Raw genomic sequence first — 13,556 nt, forward strand, 5'->3', positions numbered from 1 at the left:
AAGTACTTTCCCTCCATGCAATATGAAATACCTCTAGTTTTGTTTACTTCGAGCTGCACTACATTTTCTGGGCTGTCAATAGTTTCTGTTACACCATCAAGTTTTCATAATCTATTTGATATACTGTGGAATTGCGACAAATTGGGAAGATGATTTACAAGTGGGGAAGTTGTGGCCTAGTGGTTAAAGGGTTTGAATCTCGGACTGACAATACCACAATTTAGGTTCCCTTGAGCAAGCCACCGAACCCTCAACTGCTCCCCAGGCGCAGCAGCATAAATGGCTACACACAGCTCCGGGTGTGTGTGTGTACACTTTAGATGGGTTAAATGCAGAGCATGAATTCTGTGTATGGGTCACCATACTTGGCTGAATGTCACATCACTTTTTCAAAAAGCAATCTTTTGTTGCAGGAGTGATGGATCTACCATATTTGTAACAGGGAGTTTAATTTGCAGCTTAAGCTATATGACGTAAAGTATGAATCCGACAATGTTCCTCTGGATAAAGTTATTTGAATCACAATTACTTCAAACAAATTATACTTGAAATCACAGCTCTGAGAAATACTGAAAATATTACTATAAATTGTAGCAACACCTCTTCCTTTACCTCTTGGACGCAGCTCATGTTTTAATAGTAACCTTGGGGAGTAGACTCTTCTTCAATATGTTAATGGAAAAAGGGATACAAGGACAAAGACAAAGGCCACATAATGACTGACAACTTCAGACAGATGATGGCAAAATGACACCTGGAATGCCTATAAAGATCCTTCAGTTATTTTTGTATTAATAAAAGGACAGAGGGTGAGGAAGACAGAAGAGTATGAGAACAAAATTGCAGCACCCACATTTAAGTGTTAAACCAACAGTGATCCGAATAGCAAGTGAGTGTGTGTGTGTGGTGGGGTGAAGCTGTAGTGTTGTAATAGGTGGTGTAATTGTATGATGACAGTGTGTCTGTGTGCTCGCTGCTCTCCTGGGTATTGTGATCATATTTGACAGGTGATGCCGCTCCTCTGGGAAACAGCTTCATCTTTGAGCTGTGCTTATTTTTCCATATAAACAGACACACAGGCTCTGTCGCCAACTGAGCAATGTATTCTCAGATGTACACAAAGAAGATTTCAAGCAGTGTGAGCTTTTCGAACATCAGCAGAACTGCACAAGAGAGACACTAATGCAAACATGCTGTCAGAGGGGGACGCCGCATGCACAAAATGCATCTTTCACAATGTCTTTATCTCAGTGTACATAATTTCTCCAAAGTACTATTCATTTCTTTCTACGAAAAACCTTTAATGAGGAAAAATTACTGAGTACACCTACACAAGGGTGTAATTAGCCATTTTGCCTCTGACCTTCAACTTCATAACATTTAACCCCAAACATTTAGCATAACAGGGTTTAATGGCTGTTGAAAAAAAAACTGTTTTGAAAGAGAAATGTCATTTTTTTTATTATAAGCACATTGAGTGTTACTGGTTGATTATATAGCATGATGCACTTTTTTCTGCATCTATTAATTCATTATAAAAATAGAAACATTAAAAATGAAATTCATACACACAGTACAATAACTTGAATAGACCTCTTTTATAATGAGCATTTCTGAATATATATATATATATATATATATATATATATATATATATATATATATATATATATATATATATATATATATAAATATTTTTTGGAGGGCATAATGTCAGATATATCAGAGCGATACAACAAAAGCAAAAAGCCCATATAAAAAAATTATAATAATTAATATTTCTTGGGGGAAAACTTTTCAAAACTTTTATCCACCAAATCTAAGTCATGTGAAGCAAAACTAACAAAAACAAACAAACAAACAAACAATAATCTCATATCAAAAATGTAATCATATTTATGAATGAATCATGATTCCACAAAAATATTAAACAACACAACTGGTCCAACATTCTGCATATTAGAATGATTTCTGAAGGATCATGTGACACTGAAGACTGGAAAAATGATGCTGATTGCTGCTTTGATCACAGGACCCCTCTGCAGTCTATATATACAAACGACAGTATGGCAGAGTCATAAAACATGTTGTGTGCCTCAATACCTGCAGCACGACATCCACTCCCATATCTGTGTATTACCACAGAAAGACTTTAAATGCTTTCTGCGCTCACGCGACAGGACACAATGCTACAAAACGAGAGTGAGGCCCAAATCTGATCGGATCTATTGAGAGCCGTTACTGAGAAGTGTCTGAGGAGGTGCTAATGCATATTTATGGGGAGGATTTGCAAGTGAATACAAAGGTGTGTGGATTAGAGGAGGAGGCCTGTATGCCAGTGTCCTGCTGTGGCTGTGCACTTTATCTGATCTCTCTCTGGGAGAGACACACACGACGGCCTTATCTTTACCCACACTCTCAGAGTTTACAATTTCTCGCTTCACTGGAGCTTGAGCAGGGCTTGTTAGAGCAACAAAGAGACGGAGAGAGAGAAACAGGTCTATGGTGAGCACAAAGCGGCACTCATCTCTCTGGACAGAGCGTTTCCGTTCCTGATAACGGCGAGCTTGCGTAGCAGCGGAATACGCAGAAATACTGACAGATCTCACTGACTATACTGACCCGCTGGCTAATGATAGCAACCGAGCTGCTCCACGGTGCTTGGAGAAAGCTATCTGCTGGCATTCCCATGCCTTGTCAATGGCAGCTGCGTTGAAGTATGTGATATAAAATATATACCATCTTTGCTCACAAATGTTTTTTCTCCCAAGGTGTAAATGCCATGCGACTAATCACTCTTGAGCTGAAGGAAATGACATCATGACTGACGGCACCTCATGAAAGTGCATAGTCCCACACCCTCCCGTGTTTACGAATGCCCCCCATACTGTTTGGTCAGTAATCACAAAAAATATTCTGTTTTTAATTCCATTATATCGTTATGCTCAGTTTTGCTTGGCTGTAGTGCACAGAAAAACATTTCTTTCTTACCTTTAAGATCCTTCTTTCAACACAAAGAACCTTTTGTGATACAGAAAGGTTCTTCAGATGTTAAAGATTCTTAATGGAACCATTTAGACAAAAATGTTCTTCTGTGGCATCGTGAAGCATCTTTATTTTTGAAGAGTGTAGCTAGTGAATAGGAAGAAATGATCGGTTCATGTGCTGCTACAGCGATCTGTCACCATACATTAAAGAACCACAAACGGTATTTATTTTTTGAACATTTGAAAGCTGAGACTTTGTTTCATACCAAAAGTAGCCTGCTCTGTCTTGTCTGTTGATGCGTTATCAGTGTCCTCTTTGTTCCGTGATGTATATTTGACAGCGTGAGAACATGGTGTGATTTTGTGGTGTGAGAGCGCCATGGCTCGTCAGACGTAGCAACAGTAACTAAGGTCTTTGCGAAGGGTCAATTCTAAGCAGTTTTTCGGAATGGCTTGCAATATTTTTGAAAGTCGTTCCTCAGAAGACTTTGATATGAACTCATATAACCGTATGAAAAAAACAGAAATGTGAGATTATAAAATGCAATTACCTTTTTCCTCCGTGGCCATAGTATTCAATAATGTTTCTAGTCTTGTCACATTCGGTTCTAAATTTACGTAAATGATATAGGCAATTTTCAGCTTAATACAGCAAAATTTGACAAAAGTACAGTACTTTGCATAACTGGATATTACTGGATATTTCTAATATGACCAAAGCCAATTTACCGGCTTTTCAGCAAATCATGTGCGATAATGGTGAGTGAACTAAATAATATTCATTAGTACGCTTGATCTATTTTATATAATATATCCTCATACTTTTCAGATCATTCCTACAACTTAACAATGAATACAGAACTGCATTTGAATAGCTGTCAATGGATAAAGTTGCATGTTGCCCTTATAACATTGTAGTTACGACAACAACCACCAGGGGCTAGCTGGACCATGCTAACCAGCTAAACCTTGCCCCTTTGATAGCATCAAGAAGACATCAGAAATCATGAAGGCAATCAGAAATGAACACACTTTTCCTTCCTTAGGCTCTCGGCCCTTTTCCCAGACCTAAAAGCCTGCTTGAAAAGGTCAGGTCAAAGGTTGTGTTGGTGCTAAATCAACAGGAGATGGACAGAAAGGAGACATGAAAACAGCAAAATATTCTGAAGGCATTTGATAAATCATAATGTACTAAGTACAAACAATTCCCAATAAATCCCTGACCACCTGACATCAAGAAGGGTCTGCCGGTGTCACCAACTGAAGATGCCGCAGGTTTGAGTGCCAGGCGGAGATTTGTTTGTGAGGTAGGCAGAAATGTAGGAGGCTGTCTAAGATTGAGACATTCTCCCACTGTGAGTAAATAGTGACTGGGCCAATTTCATCAGACACAGAAATGCTCCCGGTGACAGCGCCTGCATTGTTTTCCCCCGAACTGCATGCTGCGAAATTCTATTTTCAGTTTTTCTTGCCGCAGTAATTATCTGCATTGTTGGCGAGTATAAAGAGAATAAAGGGCATGAATGTGTCCCGGTCAATCGGATTCTGTCAGTTCAGGCTGAATTGGGTACACACATGCACGGCGCTTGCCAGATCGTAATAACGAAGCTGTTTGCATGGAACGATTTCCCCTACACAGCTCATCAGCGACAGAGAGAGTCTGTCAGCGCGCTCACAGACTGACACGGCTTCCGCATCTGTGTCTGTTATTAGCCCGTCTCTTAAGACAAGCTCAATTATCTGACACTGCCCGTAATTTTCACCCCCCATCTCCTGCACAATGTAAAGTTCCTCTGCTTTATTTCTCAAGCTGTTCATTTGGAGGAGAAAAACAAGGAGAGAGACGAGAGTGGGCGGAGGAGAAGACTTGACGAGATAAACTGAGGGAGGAGGAAAAAAACAAGATGAGTCAAAAACTAATTTGATGCTTACTTTACAAGAATAAAGAGTTTCGGAAGACGCTTTATCAAATATATGTGGAGGATATCTGAATGATAACATGATTGATGTGTATCAGATAAAACAATGACTTAGCCGCTCTGATTTCTTTGGGCCAGTTTGGATTTAAAATATAGCGTTAAAATGGAATTTCTCCAGTTTTTGTCGATTATACGAAATATATATATATAAAATCACTTATTTACTCTTTTTTTAAACTATGGTTTAAAACAATGATTAGGCATGCTATAATTGTAATTCCATAGATTTTGTGATATATATAATATATAAAGCATGTAACATTTGTATTTTTAAAACTGCATTTGTCACAAGGCAGATCCATTTAAATTAACTAGTAAAGCAATCTAGTGAAAAAATTAAAAAATACAATAAAATGGCAACCAGTAAAATATATTGAACCATGGACAAATAATGCATTAACTACCAAAATAAAACGTATTATTGCCTCCTTTATTACAGTTAATGTTTGGACAGTACTAAAGAAATATTACCATGGCATTTTTTTACTATTAAAATGTTTATTTATCAAAATATCATGGCGATACCAACGGAAACCAACTCTGTACAACAGAACAGCAGTACTTATGAAACCTGTTAGACAACAATATCTGCTATATATCTGCTATGTATCCATCTATTCTGTCACTGCTTTGGAAAAACAAGCATTCATAAAGTTAAAAAGTCATCAAAAACATTCACCTCCACTCTTGACTTCCAATCGAATCTATGCTTGAAAGGGACAGAACACGCGGCCCAAGCATAGCCTGACAGCTTCACTTCACCCCAATGCGACACCTGCTAATGTCGCTCTGCTCTGCTGCTAGTTGCTGTGGGAACCGGTGGAAAGCAGTAATGATGGCAGGTCTAACACGGCATAAGAGCAGTAACGTGTGTAAGAGAGGGCAATCATCTTGATCCCACTTCTCCCACGGGAACACGCTAATGTGCTAAGGAACATGTGCTAATGTGCTATAGTCTGTCTGCTGAGCGGCAAGCGACTGTCAACAGTGAAATCTCACCCATTTAGAGCCCGGCCTAATGTGAGAGATAAGCCCACAACAGCAGGAGGGAGTCATCTCAGAGAAAATAGATTCAGTCGGTCTTGGGGGTTGCGTTGTGTGCTTACGATGAAGGAATTGTGCGCGAGACGGGCTTTCAGAGGAAAAGTGTACCTTCATGTAAAACACCTATTCTACCATCCACTTACTTTCAAAGTGGTTACTAAACCTTCGTTCGGGGTCAGTCCCTTAAAGAGGCCTATTCAGTAATCACAGGTACTCTCGAGATGTGCGTCTCAAAAGAAAAAGGTGTTTTTTTGAAGTTTCCTTGTTCTTTGTGTGTCTTGACGGATGGAATACAACGACCTTGAGAGTCGAATGAATCTGTTTGTGTCTGTCAGTCACCAACCGGGTGTCGCGTCTGCTGTATACGCTTGTACCGCAAGTGTAAATAGTATGGAAATTGTTCTGGCCCATGGGGCACCGCTGTAGCAGCTGATGGCGTTGCAGGAGTGTAGAGGAGGCCATGCTGCCACACACCCACCTTGTTTTTCTGGCGGTATATGTACAACTGTAATCAAAGCAAGAAAGACTTCTGTCCAGATTACAGTCTTCAATCAGTCAGCCTGGGAAATGATATGTACATCATTCTCAGTATGGATAGTACTGCCTCTCACGCATTACCTATGTCAACCCTGCCAAAGACATGATGGAAGATATAGAGAGACATTGGCCACCTGCCATTCTAAAGGGAAGGGGTTAGTTTTCACTTTGCTCAATGAGTTCTCCTGGCAACTGTCACCATGGTGACCCCATCCTGACCTCCGTCGATTCAGACGCTGACACCATTTAATGTGCATTTCAACAAAACGGAGATGATTCTTGGCTGTCTCTTCACTGACAGAAGCTTGTTCGCTCACTCACTCACTCACTTTCAGTGAATGGCTACGCTGGCAATTTCTCTGTGAGAGGTTCACAGCAAAAACTGAGCTTTCAGAGGGACTAAATGGAAATATGGAAAATAACTACATATATGAGCGGTACATGCTAGGATACATATGGATGTTGGGTCTTGAAGAAGGCAGAATGTTTCCTTGACTGTATCATATTGTACCCGATCTACTTATTGTCTGAATGTCAATAGCAGATTTTGTGGTATTCTATAGTCTTTGGTATTACTAGTGTATTCTGGGCTATAGAATACTAAAGACATGTTACTCGTATAGTTTTGAATAGGGAAAAATGAAACACTCAATAAGCCCTGCCTTCTGAATAAAAGAGCCAGTCACTAATTGGTAAAGTCATTTAGGTTAGAAGTCCTGGTTGCTATAGAAACAGTCAGTGTTCTAGAGACTGCACCTGCGCACTGGCTGGTGGTCTAGCCTGAATAATAAACTGTTTAAACACTATTTAAACAAAAGAAGCAACATTTATGAGACAGCTGTCAGATTTCATTGGTGATTTAAAATATTCAGTTGAATCCTAAGCTTGATGAGAGGCATTTCAAAGATGGCCGCAGAGTGAAATTACTTGCTTTTAAGGGACTTTAATTCTGGGGTTCCTAGAAAGTTACTAGGGTGTTCTTTTTGGTTGGTCAGAGTGCTGATGTGCAATTGCTAAGCTGTTCAGGGGTGTGTTTCCCAAAAGTTTTGTTAGCCAACTATGGTTGCAAGTTCTGTCACTACCAATGCAGTTCAATGATTCAGTGTTTTCTGAAACCAAAGTTCAAATGAACAATAGCAAACAGCATTGCTAACCTGCATGGTTGGAACAATACAGTAGCATCTCAAATCTATAAATTAACATAAGTTATTAATCCACATGTGCATGACATCATTACAGTTTTTGCCCGCTGCTTGAACACATTTTGCAAAACTTCGCTCATTGTGCCAAAACTCTACACACAAGTAAACACTGGGAAATATACCATTCACATCTGTGTCAAATTGAAACTCTACTATCAAAACCTAAACTCTGCTATCAAAATCTAACATTCCTTTGTCAAAATGTAACTCTGATGACAAAATGACACATACTTGCATCTTATGCATACACTTTCAAATCAGGGGGAACACACTAGTCTACTTTATATAAAACATTCCAGTCTTTGATTTTCACTGTTTATTCAGAAGGCATATTTTCAGGAGGCACATTTTCAAACATTAAAAAAAAAATAATAGGCCTACTCAATATTGTAAATTGTAGCACTGTACATTGCAGTAACATGAATTCAGATAAAAAAAAAACACACTATACTGTAAACACAAAAAATCATGGAAATTGTGCATACGTGGGCTCATGTATCCCGCCGTCTGTTGGGGTCTGGCCACAGGACCTCATCGACATCGCAAGCAATGTCTTCTAGGCACCGGGGGAAATATACCCTCGCATGTCGAAACCATCCATGGATTGCTGTCACCTGAATGTTGCCGCAGACATGTTCATTGCTTGCAGAAGAGGCATGTGGGCATGTGGTTTGCGATCATATAAATGCTATCTCCAAGCCGAAAAGTATTCCTCTATAGGGTTTAAAAATGGTGAGTAAGGGTGCAAGTATACCACTTCAAATTGATGGTGGTTGGTGGACCAGGCCTGGACCAGAGCAGCCCGATGGAAACTGACATTAACCCATACCACCACAAACCTGGGCTGATCTGGTCTGTTCTGTACAACTATATTATGGAGGGCATCTAGAAATGTGAGTATTTGTTGGCTATTGTATGTACCTAGTTTTGCATGATGCAGAAGCCTTCCAAGGCTTATGGCAGCACACAGTGTGACATTTCCCCCGCGCTGCCCCGGGATGTGCACAATTGTCCTTTGGCCAATTACATTACGACCCCGTCGTCTTGTTTTGCTCAGGTCGAATCCAGCTTAATCAATGAAAATGAATTCATGAGGCTGTGCAGCTCCATCCATGGCCAAGATTCTCTGTAAAATAAAAAACATATTACGGTACCACAGTGCTACACATACAGAACCCTCAGCTCTCTGAATGGATCCATGTGGTACTGATATGGCACATATTCAGCTGCTACTGGATTTCACCAATACTGTATTGTAAATGTAAAGGACAGTTAAACGTACATCTTCAGCTCTAATTCCTATGACCCTGACGCAGTTCCTCTCAAATGGGACCCTGTAGAGCTGCTTCATGGTGATGTTGTGTTTTCCCAAGATGCGTCTGATGGTGGTGATGCTCACATGGTTGATGTTGTTGAACACTTGCCTGTCTGCAAGTATTTTCTGTCATAGCTGGTGAAGATGGATGGCATTTTCTGCCCTTACTAGGTCCACAATGCAAGTTCCTGCTGTTGTGTGAACAGGCCTTGGCGTCCTCCCCCAGGAGGTTTTCAAGTCATTCTAGAGAAATGCAACCACAAATTTTTATCGGTTTGCTGCTTTTTCTTACATTACTTTTCTGTATATACTGTATCATCCACTGTACTGAAACATCTCAATATGAGTAATCATGTTATGTTTTACAAAAGCTATCACTTTGGCTGCAAAAGGAGCATTAGCACCCTGCAATACCCTGTACACGTGATGTGGTAATGTGATATACTGTAGTACAGTGCTGTAAATACCATCTGAGTAGAGTAGAATGTAGAGAGGTGAAGTCATACCCGTTTTCTAGTTGGAATGTTCTTCTTACAGATGCCACTGTGAAGCGGCTTAGATGTGGGCGGACTCTCTTCCCAGCTTCCCTCATAGTCAGGCCATGGTTGATGACATGGTCTACCAAAGTTGCTCTTATATCATCAGAAAAAGGGGTCCGTGCATGGCCTCTTCGACCTTGACCTTGTCTCCCCCTCCTCTTCATCTTCATCTTCCTCTTCCTCTATCCATGCTTGGAACGTTCTTGAAATGGCTAAACTGGGGGCTTTTTGTATTGTATTTTGGATACATGTGTTTTCCAAAAGGCATTCTGAGATTTCATTTTTGAATGAAGTGTCTTATGTATGAAATAGAGTGTAGTATGCAGGACCAAGGTGTGTTGCTTAAAGGAGTAGGTGTGTTGCAGAATTGCAACTAGAGTGCAAAGCAGTGCTTTTTTGTAAGGTATGGGTACATGTGTTTGAGGTATGGTAACAAAAGCTTCAAGTTGTGTTACTTTAGTCTAAGCATGGGTCTATAGGGTTTAAGCAATGGGGAAAAACTGTAACAACGGCCCTATAATGATTAACCAATGTAGTTCAAACAGCAGAGATGTGACCATGTTCGGGAAGCTAGCTAGTTAGTTTCCACAATGATGCATCTTATTATGGTAGTTAATCAGCGAGTTATGTAGCTGTAAATGAAAAACCCCATGAGTTTTTTTTTTCTTTTTTTGCTATTGTTTTTAAGGGGGTTGTGATAAAGTTACGAAGAAGTTTTTGGCAGTTGTCAAGCATGGCTATACAGTTGCTTAGTTGTTCTGATTGTTTTTAGATAGTCTCTAGAGTGTTGCTAGCATGTTCAGTCTTTTAAGCTAGTTTCTAGAGTGTTGCTAGAGTGTTCAGAGTGTTTTATTTAGTCTCTAGAGTGTTGCTAGTGTTCTGAGTGATTTAGCTAGTTCCTAAAGTGTTGCTAGAGTGTTCAGAGTGTTTTAGGTAGTCTCTAGACCAGGGATAGGCAATTCCGGTCCTGGAGTGCCACTATCCTGCAGAGTTTAGCTACAGCCCTCATAAAAGCTCACCTGCCTGTATCTGTCTAGTAATCCCGAAAACACTGATTGTTCAGTGTTCTGTTCAGGTATGTTTAATTAGGGTTGGAGCTAAACTTTGCAGGACAGTGACCCTCCAGGACCGAAGTTGCCTATCCCTGCTCTAGACTGTTGCTAGTGTTCAGAGTGTTTTAGCTAGTTTTTAGAGTGTTGATAGCATATTCAGAGTTTATAGCTAGTGCCTATAGTGTTGCTAGAGTGTTCAGAGTGTTTTCAGTTAGTTTCTAGAGTTTTGCAAGAGTGTTCAGAGTGTTTTAGCTAGTGCCTATAGTGTTGCTAGAGTTTTCTGAGAGTTTTAGCTAGTTTCTAGAGTGTTGCTAGTGTTCTGAGTGTTTTTATTTAGTGCCTATAGTGTTGCTGGAGTGTTCAGAGTGTTTTTAGTTAGTTTCTAGAGTGTTGCAAGAGTGTTCAGAGTGTTTTAGCTAGTGCCTATAGTGTTGCTAGAGTTTTCTGAGAGTTTTAGATAGTTTCTAGAGTGTTGTTAGTGTTCTGAGTGTTTTTATTTAGTGCCTATGGTGTTGCTAGAGTGTTCAGAGTGTTTTAGTTAGTTTCTAGAGTGTTGCGAGAGTGTTCAGAGCATTTTAGCTAGTTTCTAGAGAGTTGCTAGAGTGTTCAGAGTGTTTAAGTTAGTCTCTAGAGTGTTGCTAGAGTGTTTTAGCTAGTCTCTAGCTAGAGTGTTCAGAGTGTTTAGCTAGTCTCTAGAGTGTTGCTAGAGTGTTCAGAGTGTTTCAGCTAGTCTTGCTAATGTTAAGAGTGTTTTAGCTAGTCTCTAGTGTCCCTAGAGTTTTCAGAGTGTTTTAGCTAGTCTCTAGAGTGTTGCTAGAGTGTTCAAAGTGTTTTAGCTAGTATCTAAAGTGTTGATAGAGTGTTCTGAGTGTTTTTAGCTAGTTTCTAGAGTGTTGCTAAACATGTTCAGAGTGTTTTAAGCTAGTGCCTATAGTGTTGCTAGAGTGTTCAGAGTGTTTTAGCTAGTCTCTAGAATGTTGCTAGAGTGTTCTGAGTGTTTAGCTAGTTTCTAGAGTGTTGCTAGCATGTTTTGAGTGTTTTTAGCTAGTGCCTGTAGTGTTGCTTGAGTGTTTATAGTGTTTTAGCTAGTCTCTAGAGTGTTGCTAGAGTTTTCAGTGTTTTAGCTAGTCTCTAGTGTGTTTCTAGTGTGTTCTGAATGTTTTAGATAGTTTCTAATGTTGCTATCGTGTTCTGAGTGTTTAAGCTAGTGCCTATAGTGTTGCTAGAGTGTTCAAGATAGTCTCTAGAGTGTTGCTAGTGTTCAGAGTGTTTGAGCTAGTCTCTAGAGTGTTGCTAGTGTTCAGAGTGTTTTAGCTAGTCTCTAGCTAGAGTGTTCAGAGTGTTTTAGCTAGTCTCTAGCTAGAGTGTTCAGAGTGTTTTAGCTAGTCTCTAGAGTGTTCAGAGTGTTTTAGCTAGTTTCTAGAGTTTTGCAAGAGTGTTCAGAGTGCTTTAGCTAGTGCCTATAGTGTTGTTAGAGTTTTCCGAGAGTTTTAGCTAGTTTCTAGAGTGTTGTTAGTGTTCTGAGTGTTTTTATTTAGTGCCTATGGTGTTGCTGGAGTGTTCAGAGTGTTTTTAGTTAGTTTCTAGAGTTTTGCAAGAGTGTTCAGAGTGTTTTAGCTAGTGCCTATAGTGTTGCTAGAGTTTTCTGAGAGTTTTAGATAGTTTCTAGAGTGTTGTTAGTGTTCTGAGTGTTTTTATTTAGTGCCTATGGTGTTGCTAGAGTGTTCAGAGTGTTTTAGTTAGTTTCTAGAGTGTTGCAAGAGTGTTCAGAGCGTTTTAGCTAGCTAGTTTCTATAGAGTTGCTAGAGTGTTCAGAGTGTTTAAGTTAGTCTCTAGAGTGTTGCTAGAGTGTTTTAGCTAGTCTCTAGCTAGAGTGTTCAGAGTGTTTTAGCTAGTCTCTAGAGTGTTGCTAGAGTGTTCAGAGTGTTTCAGCTAGTCTTGCTAATATTAAGAGTGTTTTAGCTAGTCTCTAGTGTCCCTAGAGTGTTCAGAGTGTTTTAGCTAGTCTCTAGAGTGTTGCTAGAGTGTTCAAAGTGTTTTAGCTAGTCTCTAGAGTGTTGATAGAGTGTTTTGAGTGTTTTTAGCTAGTTTCTAGAGTGTTGCTAAACATGTTCAGAGTGTTTTAAGCTAGTGCCTATAGTGTTGCTAGAGTGTTCAGTGTTTTAGCTAGTCTCTAGAATGTTGCTAGAGTGTTCAGCTAATTTCTAGAGTGTTGCTAGCATGTTTTGAGTGTTTTTAGCTAGTGCCTGTAGTGTTGCTAGAGTGTTTATAGTGTTTTAGCTAATTCATAGTGTTGCTAGAGTGTTCTGAGAGTTGTAGCTAGTTTCTAGAGTGTTGCTAGTGATCTGAGTGTTTTTAGTTAGTGCCCCTATAGTGCTGCTAGAGTGTTCAGTGTTTTCAGTTAGTTTCTAGAGTGTTGCTAGTGTATTCAGAGTTTTTATAGCTAGTTTCTAGAGTGTTGCAAGAGTGTTCAGTGTTTTAGCTAGTCTCTAGAGTGTTGCTAGTGTTCTGAGTGTTTTTAGCTAGATCCTAAAGTGATGCTTGAGTGTTCAGGGTGTTTTAGCTAGTCTCAGAACATGTTTTCAGAGTGTTTTACCTAGTCTCTAGTGTGTTGCTATTGTGTTATGAATGTTTTAGCTAGTTTCTAATGTTGCTAACATGTTCTGAGTGTTTTAGCTAGTACCTATAGTGTTGCTAGAGTGTTCAGAGTGTTTAAGTTAGTCTCTAGAGTGTTGCTAGTGTTCAGAGTGTTTAGCTAGTCTCTAGCTAGAGTGTTCAGAGTGTTTTAGCTAGTCTCTAGAGTTTTGCTAGTGTTCAGAGTGTTTTAGCTAGTCTCTAGCTAGAGTGTTCAGAGTGTTTTAGCTAGTCTCTAGTGTCGCTAGTGTTCAGTGTTTTAGCTAG

The 13,556-nt window shown here is 39.7% G+C and overlaps 1 long non-coding RNA gene across 1 annotated transcript; it reads right to left on the reverse strand.

Annotated features, from left to right (window-relative positions):
- Positions 1–8,081: 8,081 nt before the first annotated feature.
- LOC113053537 (uncharacterized) lies at positions 8,082–13,342 on the reverse strand. Its single transcript, XR_003277241.1, has 3 exons — positions 9,571–13,342; positions 9,032–9,307; positions 8,082–8,875 (listed from the first exon to the last, which is right to left on the reverse strand). It is a non-coding gene; the product is annotated as an uncharacterized LOC113053537 (long non-coding RNA).
- Positions 13,343–13,556: the final 214 nt, after the last annotated feature.

Source organism: Carassius auratus, chromosome 34, assembly GCF_003368295.1.
Source record: "Carassius auratus strain Wakin chromosome 34, ASM336829v1, whole genome shotgun sequence".
In the NCBI taxonomy this organism is placed as follows: Eukaryota; Metazoa; Chordata; class Actinopteri; order Cypriniformes; family Cyprinidae; genus Carassius; species Carassius auratus.